Source organism: Phyllostomus hastatus, unplaced genomic scaffold, assembly GCF_019186645.2.
Source record: "Phyllostomus hastatus isolate PE091 unplaced genomic scaffold, TTU_PhHast_1.1 phas_contig_118, whole genome shotgun sequence".
Classification (NCBI taxonomy): domain Eukaryota; kingdom Metazoa; phylum Chordata; class Mammalia; order Chiroptera; family Phyllostomidae; genus Phyllostomus; species Phyllostomus hastatus.
In genome coordinates, this window is record NW_025333543.1 from 9,156,432 (window position 1) to 9,170,201 (window position 13,770).

At 36.3% G+C, this 13,770-nt stretch overlaps 1 pseudogene; it reads right to left on the reverse strand.

Annotated features, from left to right (window-relative positions):
• Window positions 1-7,488: 7,488 nt before the first annotated feature.
• The window catches only part of LOC123824301, a 56,749-nt pseudogene continuing 50,467 nt past the window's right edge, over window positions 7,489-13,770 (reverse strand).

The following is a 13,770-nucleotide window of genomic DNA, read 5'->3' on the forward strand; positions in this document are numbered from 1 at the left end:
ACTGCTCTGATTTATAAATGAATTTAATCGCTGGGGTAGCAAAATCAGGAATGTTAAGAGTGAGAAACTGGAAAAAATTGTCTTTGTTTTCTATTTGATTGGGTAGTGTTTGGACAGATATAATGACAAAATCCCATGACAGATCTTCTTGCAATAGGGAAGTGATGGTTATAAAAAAGGAAATTAACATTAGGCTCCTCATATAGCTTCCATAAGTCCACAGTTTAGATCTCAGGAAGGGCAAGATCATTGACAAAAAGTATTATTCTGTGGGGACTGTGTCCTTAGTCACTGGTTTAAAACATAAAGTCTAGCCCTGGCTGGTGTGGCTTAATGGATTGAGTGCCAGTTCAATTCCTAGTCAGAGCACATGCCTGGGTTATGGGCCAGGTCCTGAGCTGGGGACATATAAGAAAGAGACAAGTACACACTGATGTTTCTCACCCTCTCTTTCTCCCTCCTTAACCTCTGTCTAAAAATAAATAAATAAAATATTTAAAAAATAAAAAGTAAAATCTAATATTGTGTTAAGCCTTGACCAGAGCGGTGCAGTTGGTGGGGCATCACTCCACAAAGTGAAAGGTCTCCAGGTAGATTCCCAATCAGGGCACATCCTTAGACTTCTTGTTCAGTCCCCAGTCAGGAGACACACATGAGGCAACCAATAGATGCTTCTCTCTCACACTGATGTTTCTCTCCCCCTCTTTCACCCTCCCTTTCTCTAAAAATAACAATGAAATAAAATAATAAAATACAAATAAATATAAATATTTAATGTTATATTAAAAACAAGTTTATGGTTCAGGAAGGGTAGGGTTCCATTATTAGCTCTGTCATTCACAAGTTGTGTAACCTCAGGCAAATCCCTTAATATCTTTAAACCTCAATTTCCTAACTTATAAAGAAAAAGTGGTTAAGGTGCCTATGCCAGGGGTCACTGTAAGGGTGAAAATGAATGAACTATGTAAAGCACAATGGATGGCTGTTGCAAGTGCTCAATAAATGTTACGCATTCTAGTATGTCTTCTGAATAGGTGAAATGCAAAGACCTAATTTGAATCCAAATGTTTGCCTCATGTTTATATATTTTTAAGAACCCTATGTAAAATGATCCTAACAAGGAAGGGATATATTTGTATGATTATTGTAAGCTGTACAAATATGACATTATTATTATTAAGCACATAATAAACAAATAGCAAATGTGGTTACTAATCTTAAACCAGAAGAGTCTATTATTCAAAACACTTTCAGGACACATAGTTTTATAAAGGGAAAAAATACTCAGAAAGTGAGAAATTTGGTATTTTTAAAAGCTTTCCTTCTAACAGTATAATTTAGTTAAATTATGGAAAGATTCCATAGCTCTTACACTCATAAAAATGTTCTCATTCACAATGTAATCTCTCATAATGTATGTTACTTACCAGATACTTAGATTTTAATTAGATCTTAGAGTATTAATTTTTGAATGAATATTACACAGACCTCCCCCCCAAAAACTATCCAACAGATAGAAACAAAGTACCTATAATAAAAGTCACACAAACTTCTGCAGTACAGATTGTGTTAAAATTTTATATATTCTACAGGTGGTAAATGTTATATTTTAATATGTAAATTTATTTCTAGCTATTCCTTATAAACCAGGGGTCTGAGGCAAAATATTTTAACAGTCTCTCCTGTAAGTGTAATTTGAGTCATGCTTTGTTGACCTTACCATCATATTTGTTTATCAAACATATTCACAAAACCTACATTTTAAAATAAACATTTGTGGACTCTTATTGCCAAAATCTAACAAGCTGTGGTCAAAGACATCTGAAGGTGTCAGGATATTCCCTCATAATGTATGACCATATAAAGTTGTGAAGTCATAGAATCAAACATTTCACTGCAAATATAATTTCCCTATCCTCTTTAGCATCTGAATTCTTCCCCACTGATTTGAATTCCTATTATCCAAGTATGATGGTGACTATACTAGAAGTCATGATTTTAATAAAGTTTCTTTGTTGTGGTGACCAAAGATCTGGGGAAGCAGTGGGATGCAGGTGCAAGATGGGATCACTAGTGCATCCTTCAAAAGTGATACTATTTTGCCCTGGCCCATGCAGCTCCATTGGTTGGAGCACTGTCCCATAACCCAAGGCTTGTGGGTTTGATTTCCCCTGATCAGGGGGTATACCTAGGTTGTGGGTTCAATGCACACAGGTCCCAGCACAGGAGTCTGTGACCGCCAGTCCGGACATGTATGATTTCCAGTGCAGGTACTATAGGAGGCAAATAATCATATTTCTCGCTCACACCAATTTTCCACTCACTCCTTTCCTCACTTTCTAAAAAAGCAATGAAAAAAATGCCCTTGGTAAGGATTTAAAAAAGTAATGCTCTTTATATTTTGTTCTCCATGTATTTAGATTAAAGGCTGAGAATTTATGAAAGAAAGTGAAAATGGACCATCCCTCCGTATTGTTAGACTGAGATGAAGCTCAATAACTCTTCTTAGTCCAGGTGAGTCAATTTGGTCCCTTAGACAGACACCCCATTCAGCAAAATCAGAGCCCCAAGAAAATTACATATGCTACTTAACAGAGTCCATGTTTTATTCAACCATCCTGCCAATAGCAAATATTTCTTTTTGCCTCACAGACTATTCTCCCTGAGAAAAAATATAAAAATGCTATTTAAACAATATTGTTATGTTTCCAGAGATATTTTGGAGTCCTTAATATTTTTGTTACACATTAAATATTAGTTCTGCAGTCACCTTCTTGACACAAGTCTCCTTCATTATGTTCCAAGCGCTAAGAATTCAGTGATGAAAACATGCTATCTGATATTCATTGAGATAATATGCTTGTGGTTTCTACATGAAATTACATTACATGGAATTAGCAGTAATTTTTTTAACTTTTACTTAAGCAAAAATATTTTTTACTTTTATTGTCTGGTAGTTTTCCCTTTCTCCATTTTTTGAGTTAACTTTTTTCACTCTAATTCATATCAATATTCTCACAATTCTCATCATCTTTCCCTTTCAAAATAAAGTATAAAATACATTAGGTACCGAATAATAAAAATTTCACTTTTCCTCAAAATTGCTTCATTTTTATGTAAATTTTCAGTATACACTAATGGACTAGCTGAGAAAGACAGCAGTTTTCAAGTCCTCAATCCAATTTTCCATCAGTTAAAAGATAAACTAGCTTCCCCAAACTTACTGCCTCAACAAAACTTATTTACTAAAACTGATAGAGTATTATTTGTCACACAAGATAAAGAAAGATCTAGGGTTTTCTCCCCAAAATATTGATCACTTTTTGTGTGTGTGAATGTCTGAAATGTACTTTGTTTGTTTTTACTTTTTTTATTGATGTTCAAGTATAGTTGTCTTCATTTTCTCCCAACTACTCCCCTCCACTCCAACCATCCCCAATTCTCACCCTTGACTCTACCCTCTTTCGGTTTTGTTCATTTGTCCTTTATAGATGTTCCTGAAAATACTGCCCCCTTCTCCCTTCCATTATCCCCTCCCATCTCCCCTTTCGTTATTGTCAGTTTGTTCTTAATTCCAATGTCTCTGGTTATATTTTTTGGTGATTATCATTATGACCAATTTTGTAAAATTCAGCAGCTAATCACTGTCACTATACTTTATAATCAGGTAATGCTTTACAGTGTAGAACATATTGTAGAACTATACAGAATATGAGTCTTTTTGTTTCAGATACATGACTGAAAGCAGATTGGACAAAAACTTGGAAGTTGACACCACCCTTCAGTGGAGTGACTATTTTGAAAAATGAAATAAATAAATAATGTGTGGAGCATGTTGATCATATTAGTATAACATGAAAACATTTTGTAATCTTTTAAGAATCATTAAGGAATTTTTTGTACTTTATAGATTTCTTGATTTTTTTTAACTTTATTTTTACTTTACCATTTATTTTGAGGTATAACTGATACATAACATTATGCTAGTTTCAGGTTGGTACAACATAATGTTTAAAATTTGTATTCATTGTGAAATAATAAACCACAGTAAGTTTAGTTAACATCCATCACCATACATAGTTACAATTTTTTTCCTTGTGATGAGAACTTTTAAGATCTAATCTCTTAGAAACTTTTAAATATACAATATAATATTATTGATTATAGACACTGTGTTATACATTACATCTTCATGACTTTGTTTATTACTGTAAATTTATATCTTTTGACCTTCTTTCACCCATTTTGCCCACCCTCCAACTTCCACCTCTGGCAACCAGCAACCTGTTTTCCGTATTTATAGCTTGGTTTTGTTTATTTGTTTTTTTTGTTTTGTTTTGTTTTTTTTAGATTCTAGATGTGACATAATCATGTATTTATCTTTCTTTGCCTGACTTATTTCACTTAGAATAATGCCCTCAAGGTCATCTATGCTGTCACAAATGGCAAGATTTTCTTCCTTTTTATAGATGAATAATATTTCAATATGTGTGTGTATGTGTGTACACCATATTTTCTTTATCCATTCATTTATAGATATACACTTAGATTACTTCAATATGTTAGCTATTATAAACAACACTGCAATGAATAAAGGTGCCTATAATATTTCAAATTAGTGTTTTTATTATTTACTTTGGATAAATGCTCAGAAGTGGAATTTTTTGAGGAACCTCCATATTATTTTCCATGGTAGCTATGCTAATTTACAATTCCACCAACAGTGCTCAAGGGTTCCCTTTATTCTTCATCCTTACCAACACTTGTTATTTCTTATCATTTTGATAATAGCCATTCTAGCTGGTGTAAGGTGATGAGTTATTGTGGTTGACTTGCATTTCCCAGATGATTAGTGAGGTTGAGTACCTTTTCATGTACCTATTGGTCATCTGCATCTCTTCTTTGGAACAATGTGTATTTTGATCACCTACCCATTTTTTAAAATTAGATTGTTTGATTTTTGCCATTGAGCTGTATAAATTTTTAACATATTTTGGATATTTACCCCTTAGATATATGATTTGCAAATATTTCTCTCATCTGATAGTTTGCCTTTTCATTTTGTTCATAATTTTCTTTGGTATGAGAAGCTTTCAGCTTGACATATATCCACTTGTTGACTTTTGGTTTTGGTGTTAAATACAAAAATTATTGCCAAGACCAATACCAAGAAGTTTACCACCTAAGTTTTCTAATTTAGTCTTACATCTTTAATATTTATTTCATTTCATAAATACTACCTATTATGTTCCAAGCACGCTGCCAAGTTACAAGTATAAAATATGACAAATTACATGGGTATATTCCATCACTGAAATTATAGTGTATCATGAAAACACATTTAGAAAATGTACATTTTAATAAATATGTAATTATAGATTGTTAAGTACCATGAAGTAAGAAAAATACACATGAAAAAAATGACAAAATAATATAAATATTCATATTAGTCAAAAGTTGGAGCTTAAATATCTAGAAAAAAAATATTAATCAGAAAAAGCAGCCCTGGCTGGCGTAGCTCAGTGGATTGAGCGTGGGCTGTGAACCAAAGTGTCACAGGTTCGATTCTCAGCCAGGGTACATGCCTGGGTTGCAGGCCATAACCCCCAGCAACCGCACATTGATGTTTCTCTCTCTCTCTCTATCTCCCTCCCTTCTCTAAAAATAAATAAATAAAATATTTTTAAAAAATATTTTTTAAAATTGTTATAAAAATTAAATATAGAATAAATGATATACAGGTAAAAAATATAATTTACACAATACTAAAGAGCTTGCCTCCAATAGCAGGAAACTAAATGGTAAATAAACTAAAATGACATTTATCAAATGCCTATCATGTTTTTCTATGTTATATAATTTGCATAACTTATGTAAGTTGATCTTATGTAAGATCATAACTTAGTTATATAAGTTGATCTTCATATCAACTCTATAACTTTCAAGTATTTTTTTCCCATTTTAAAGATTTGGAACTAATTAAATAATTTTTCCTGTGTAAACACACACACACACACACACACACACAAACACACATACAACGAAACAACCAGAGTCAGAATATTTTTTTCTGAATGAAAATATCAGGCATCTATTATGTGCCACATACTGTTCTAGACATTTCCGATACATTAGTGAATAAAACAAATATCCCTGCTCTTATGGAATTTACCTTATTTTTTAATACTAATTGTTTGATTGGTTCTCTCTGCAAGTCCAGCACAAGTTTTCCTGAAAGGGAGGCAGGAGCAATCTATCCAGATGTTCATGAAGTGTGGGGGGTCACTGAGGAGGCCTGCAAAGTCACTGACCCCACTCCACATACCCAGTGGCCCAGTAAAATGAGGGTTGCGATGATCAAATGTGAAGAGGGAGAAAAGGGAGGAAGGATAGTCCTTTCTTTGCCTACAGGAAGGAAAAGGGAAGGCCAGAGACTCTCCCTGCACAAAAGGGTTGGAAGTAAACATTCAAGTTTACAACCTCATTACATCATAGAGCACAGGTGGCAAACACAAGGTCTGTGGGCCAAATCCAGCCCTCCATCTTATTTTATCCAGCCAGGCACCTTGTTTATTACCTGATGGCAGTGCCGAACTCCTTGCCCCTAGTTAAGCAGTAGTTACATTTATACAGCCCTAAAATTACATTCAGCCCTTTGAAGGCAACATGGAGACTGATGTAGCCCATAATGAAAATGAATTTGACACCCCTGTCTTAGAGGGAAACAGATGAGCCTTTTTCCAGCTGCCTTGTATTAGGAACCCTAACCCTGACCCTAATCCATTCTGTGTTCCAAAATCTGCAGTTCAAATCCAAGTTCTAAATTCTAACTTCTACCTTTGGTGTTACTGTTTCTGGGTTGTTGTTCCTGTTCCTTTCTGTTTCTTGCCCCCAGATCCTTTTCAGCTCCCCTTTTCCAGCCTTTTGGGGTAAATTAGGTGAACCTTCTGCTGACTTTGCTAACTTGAGGGTTTTTCTTTACTTTCCATGGCAGTTCTAGGTTTTTCCCCAACAGGAGAGACTTGGTTCAGATTGTTCAACAAGTGGATGGCCCAGTGGAGACCAGGGGATTCCTGAGAGCCTGGTCTGGTTTGACCTCTTCCCTTCCTGCCCACATCTAACCACTAGACACACTACCTTTTGTATAACCAAAGCTAAACTGAGATTTTTCCATGGTGATAATTGGGGACTGGTGGCCTTGAGATGAGGAAATCTTAGAGGGGAAACATAAAAGGTTGCTGTTCCTCATTCAAAGAAATTAAAGACTGCTTTTAGCACAGGGGAAGGAGTGGGTGGGGAAGGTGGGAAGAATCCAGCAAGAGTTGGAAGTCCTCAAAACCTTGTCATCCTTTAGCTCCCCATTGTCTGAGCTGAGCACTAGCCTCCAGAATCCTCCCAGATATGAGAACAAAAACAGCAGGACTGGGAGCTTCTCTGTCTGTGGCTGCCATGAAGGAGACAGGAAATAAAGAGGAGGCAGCAGAAATATCACTGAAGAGGGGAGGTTTTCAAAGGGATCATGATCCAACACTCCATGTGTTGCAGCAAGCAGACTGTGTTGTAGACATTTTCATCTTAACCCTTATTCCTCCAAGCAGTATTTCTAGTCTCTTCCCAAGACTGCAGGTCTTTATAGACCCAGAAATTGTGCATAATGCAGAGCTTTCCTATCTGTGAGAAGAAGCCACCCACTGCCTCCTGGTTCTCCTGCCAGTACATGACCCAAGCCCAGTTGTTCCCCCACTCCATCATGGTTCCTAGATTGAGCTTGTTTGCCTTCAGCTCATAAATATTGGAATCCACTCAGGGCTATAGCTAATTTCAGAAGCTGAACTCAAGGAGCATCTGGTTTCTCCTGGACAGCAACATCTGGCTCCACTCCTTTTGGAAATCCAGGTACTCCTTGTTTTGGAGCTTGTTTATGAAATCCATGAGGACTGGGTAGCCATCTAAGCATCACCACAGGTATGTTGCCTGCTCCTGCTCCCAATACCATGTGTTCCAGTTTCCCACCAGCTATCATGAGTAGTCCTCATCCAAGTGCAGCTTGGGCAGCAAAGCTTCCCTCAGGCTATTGTAGACATCCAGACACTGGAGCTTCACATTGTGAAACTGGATATTGTAGAGGTTCCTAGTCTCCTCCTTGGACAGCAAGGTTGGAGTGGGCAGCCTTTCAGGGACCACAACATCTGCACCCCCCTCCCCATTGCACCTGGTGCCCCACTACAGAGATGCCTCACAGCCACAGAGCCATGTAGAAGAGAAGCCAAAATTTGCATTCTTGTGAACAAAAGTAACAATAAACCAAAGAAAAAAGAAAGAGAGAGGGAGGGAGGGAGGGAGGGAGGGAGGGAGGGAGGAAGGAAGGAAGGAAGGAAGAAAGGAAGGAAGGAAAGAAGGAAGGAAGGAAAGAAGGAAGCTACATGGCTGTAAAAAATAAGGAACTCTTACTTTTGTGACAGAATGAATGGACCTGGAGACTATAATGCTAAGTGAAATAAGCCAGTCATAAAGACAAATGCCATATGATCTCACTTACATGTGGAATCTAATGGACAAAATAAACTGACAAACAAAATGTAAAAAGGGGCATGGACACATGGAACAGACTGACAGCTGTCAGAGGAAGGGGTGGCAGGACTGGATGAAAGAAGATGAAGGGATTAGCCAAAGAACACAGACAATAGTGTGGCAATGGCCTGAAGAGAGGGCCAAGAGTGGAGGTGGGCAAAGGGAGGTGGAATGGGGACATCTGTAAACAATAAAAATAAAGTTAAAAAATGAAATAAAAAGTAAATTTTATACAGCATGGTATGATATAATAAGGAAGAAAAGTATGATTTTCTTATGAGAAAAAGCTAGGCAATTTAAGTGTTTAGGAGTACAGTGGATAGGAGCTGAATGAAATTTTATTTATGGGGGAATGGTAGGCCCCATTGTGGTGAAATTTAATTGAGATCACTTGGGGAGCTGTGGAAGTTGGCAAGACTCTGTCTGGAGGCAGAAATCCCTAAGTAAAGATAATGCCAAGCACAAGGCCTCACTGTATGCACTTTACTGAGTGTGCTAGGAAAGAGCAAGGACAAAGTAGCTGAAACCAAGTGGACCAGGGGAGCAAGTAAGAAATATTTTCCATGGGAAAAAAAATTTATATTGTCTAATAGATTTCCATTTTTGTTGAAGTAATATTTAGCTTTTATAATAATAATGGAAGTACATTATAGAAAACCAAAGAGTTAGTTACAGACAACTCCTAGATTTATATCTTTCATGAAGATTTTCTACACAATATGTATAGCATTTTCCAACCAACCAAACAAACAAAATACCAAAGGAATCTCTACATGATATTTTAAATTAACATAATTTATTTATGTAACTTACCAAGTTGAATATATTTAGATTGTTATATCTGTTACTCTATGTGTTAATCAGCTAAGGCTGCCATAACAAAATACTACAGACTAGGTGGTTTCAACAATAGAAATTTATCACAGTTCTGGAGGCTGGATATCTGAAATCAGGGTGCCAGGGTGATTGGGTTTTGGTGAGGACTTTTTTCCTGGTTTGTGGGTGGTCATCTTCTCACTGTGTCTTCATATGATGTAAAGAAAGTGAGCAAGCAAACTCTGTTATGTATCTTCTTATAAGAACACTAATGATATCACGATTGCCTCACCATTATAACCTCATCTAAATCTAATTATCTCCCAAGGCTCCTCCCTTAAATACCATCTCAGTGGTATTTAGATATGAACCTTGGGAGGACACAATTTGGTTCATATCATCCTATGGATGAACATAGAAATTCAGTTGATTTTTTAATGCTATAAGTTAGCCAGATAAAGAGTAAAAATTAATTAGATATTAAAAGTAGATTATTTTTGGGGAAAAAAGTTGTAAAGATTATAGATCTTCAAACATAATTGAGGCACCCAAATCACCAATCCTTTTAAAACCAGATATTGTGGATATTCATTTTTTACTAACATCCTTTATATAAAAATTTAGAGCCAACCAAGTTTCTTTAATACATTTTGCTTGAACACACTGCTTTTTACAAAATTAGTTTTAGTCAAATAATATGTTGCATTTTTTTGTTATTAATGTAACCTAGATAGCCTGCAACAAAGTGAAATAGGAAATTCAGATATGCTTTAAGGTAATTGTGTCTTTAATAGCTTAAATTATTTACCTGACTCAAACAAGGTATATGAAGCATATAGAATCAATTAAAATTTTAAAATTACTCCACTAGGCCCATACTATATACTTACTAAATGCTTGTTGATTATTTCTTTAGCATAAATAAGAAGACATGGGATTTAGAAAGAAATGACACTGTTACCAGCCATTTACAAAAGCTTTGACATATCTTGAAAGAAATATTGGCACTATAATCATCAATAACAGCATGCAACTGACCCAACACACACAAACTCAATAGATTCAAGAAGTTCTATATGTTCTCACTCTGCTCAGGTTTACTAATAGTATGCTAACAATAATATTATTGCTATTTACATATTGGTACCACACTGGCATGGATTTGCATAATGTATTGAAGATCTATGCTCTAGAGAGTTGCACTGTAACATATTGGTGCTTAATGAACTCTGAAAAAATTGATTTTCCACAGAGTAAATTAAGGAATGCATTATAGCTGTTAAAGCAATCTTAAGGGAAATCTGAAGCTTCCACTGTAGCACCATGCTTAGTAAGTAATAAATTACATGTTATACTTATTTGCCTTAATTCATGCTAATTTTGTCCAATTAATGTATCACAGTAATTCAGAAGCCTGTCACATGAGAGCTAATTATTTATTGGATTTTTGTGTTCAGCTCCCTAGGAGTCTACTGGAAAACAAACTTGCGACTGTCTTTTTCTTAGGTCCACAGTGACATTCTTGTGTGTTATTGTGGGAAAGTGTGAGATTTGTCCCTATTTCAAGTTTTAAAAATGAATTAAGAGGTATATGAGTCAGATCCTTATTTCTTGATTGGTGAGTTGGGCAGCCTGCCCTCTGTTAGGACAAAACCTACCATTTTTTTCTATTAATGTATTTCTATTTAGAGTATGTATATTTAGGAAATCTCATTTAGAAAAAAAAAACTTTTAAAAATATGTGTGTGTCAATATTAGTATGTCTATACACACACAGTGAATTGGAACATCGATGTAATTATTTGAACAATATACTTATTTCCCTCAATTATCTTTATATTTTAGAGAATTTAAATGGAGTAGTCTAAAAATCTGTGTTCTAAAGTATTGCTTGATAAAATCAACAGCAATGTTGCATTGCCTGAGCACCAGAGTAGTGGAATTCCCCCACATGTCAGAACAGTAGTGCTCTATCCACCCCAGCACCTAAAAAGTGGGAGGTGCCCCATATGCCAGAGGAGCAGAGCCCTGCCACCTGCATGCCAGAAGAGCAGCATTTCTCCCACCCAAAAGAGAACCATTAATTTTATACTCGTGACTCCCAGTGGCCCCACACTGCCAAGTTTACACTCTATAAAACTGTTACTAGGCTGTGGCCAGCCTTGTCCCACAGGACAGAATATTTTGGAAAGCTCTTAAGGAGGTCAGATAAGACTCTGAAAAATACTGAGTTGTGAGGTTCCAGAACAGGGGCCATTTTTCTCTCACAAGTCTGATTGGCACCATTATTCCTATACAGAGACTCCCTGCTTTAGACAAATAAATCTTGGTCTGTTTGGGTCTCATGGACTTTGTGGACTCATATTGACAACTACTTGAGACCCCACTCCAACATAAAAACATATGTGGGCATCCAGCATGCAGTGGCTGACCTTGGTGTACCCTTAGACTGTGGTTGAATGGCTTTAGATATAGCTCTAGCAACAAGTTTGACTCTGTATTAACCTGGTGAACACCACTAACCCCTACCTGGTGACTCACTAAAAACCTACCTCATGCACTTGGATTTCACCACTAGAAGCTCTTTATATGACTGGGCCTAAAGGCAGATATAAGGAGGAGGTGGATTTAGGAGAGACTTGGACTTTTGCTGGCCTTACCCTGGGCTCAGTGTTGGTGAAAAGCAGCCTTGGTGTATAGCTTTGCCCCTCCCATGTACACCCAGGACCAGCAGAGGCAGCTACAAACAGTAGCTCCAAAAACAGGTAGCCCAGGGCATGTCATAGGTTGTGCCTAACATTGACCTGCACTGAAATTCCTCCCAAGTGGCCCTGAAATCAACACAAGGTTGGGAGAATATACACATCAGAGCACAGCCCAATTTGCTCCAAAAGCAGCACACCCACAGGGAGATCTCAGTAGGCAACAAATCCTCTTGGGGAAGACTCTACATTGTGGCATCATCTGCCACACAACAGCTGATATACTGTGGTCAGAGTTGATCAGCATAGCCAGCCAAAGGGGCATACCCACCCACAGATAGGCCAACAGCAGTCAAGAGTCAACTACAACAGGAGGACATGCTGCACACAAAATATACATTCCTGGGGAACCTTGCTTAACTGATCAGGAAGACTGTGTTGCTGAGCACCATGAAACATCTACTATATAAGGCAACCATACCAAGACTGGGAGGCATAGTAGATCTACTTAATATACAGAAACAGATACAGATAGGAAGTTAAAATGTGGAGACAAACAAAGATGCCTCTAAAAAAAGAAGAAATTCCCAGAAAAAGAACTAAATGAAATAGAGACAAGCAAGCTACCAGAGTTCAAAACAATGGTTATAAGGATGCTCAAGGAACTTAGGGGAAGAATGAATAAACTCAGTGAGAACTTAAACAAAAAGATAGTAAACATGAAAATGGACATAGAAACCATTCAAAAGAACCAGTCAGAAATAAAGAATATGCTATGTGAAATGAAGGATACAATAGAAGGAATTAATTGCAGGCTAGATGAAGCAGAAGTGAGAATTAGAGATTTGAAACACAAAGTAACTGAAAATACCCAATCAGAGAAGCAAAAAGAATAAAGAATTTTAAAAGTGAGGATAGTCTAAGGGACCTCTGGAGAAACATGAAAAATAATAGAGGTACCAGAAAAAGAAAAGAGAGAGCAAAGTATCAAGAACCTAACTGAAGAAATAGCGGCTGAAAATTTTCCTAATGTGGTGAAAAAAAGACACATGTGGCCATAATTGCAGAGAGTTCCAAATAAGATGAACCTAAAGGGGCCATTAACAAGACACATCATAATTAAAATGACAAAATTTAAAGACAAAGAGAAAATCTTAAAGAAGAAAGAGAAAGTTAGAAATACCTACCAGGGAGCTCCCATGAGACTTTCAGCTGATTTCTCAACAGAAATATTTTAGGCCAGAAGAGATTGGCACAAATATTCAGTGATGAAAGCACAGACTTACACCAAGACTACTCTACATAGCGAAGCAATCATATAAAATTAAAGGTAAAATAAAAGGCTTCTCACACAAGAAAAAGCTAAAGGAATCTGTTACTACCAAACCAGTATTATAAGAAATGTTAAAGGACTTGTTTTAAGAAAAAGAAAGAAAAAAAAGAAACACAATATAAACAATAAAATGGCAATAGATATGTACCTGTCAACAATCATTTTAAATTTAAATGAATTAAATGCTCTAAAGATGTAAAGTAGCTGATTGAATAATAAAACAATACCCATATACTACTCTGTCTATAAGAAACCCACCTCAGAACAAAAGACACATGCAGACTAAAAAGATATTTCATGCAAATGGAGACAAAAAAAATTAGGGGTGGAAATATTTACCTCAGACAA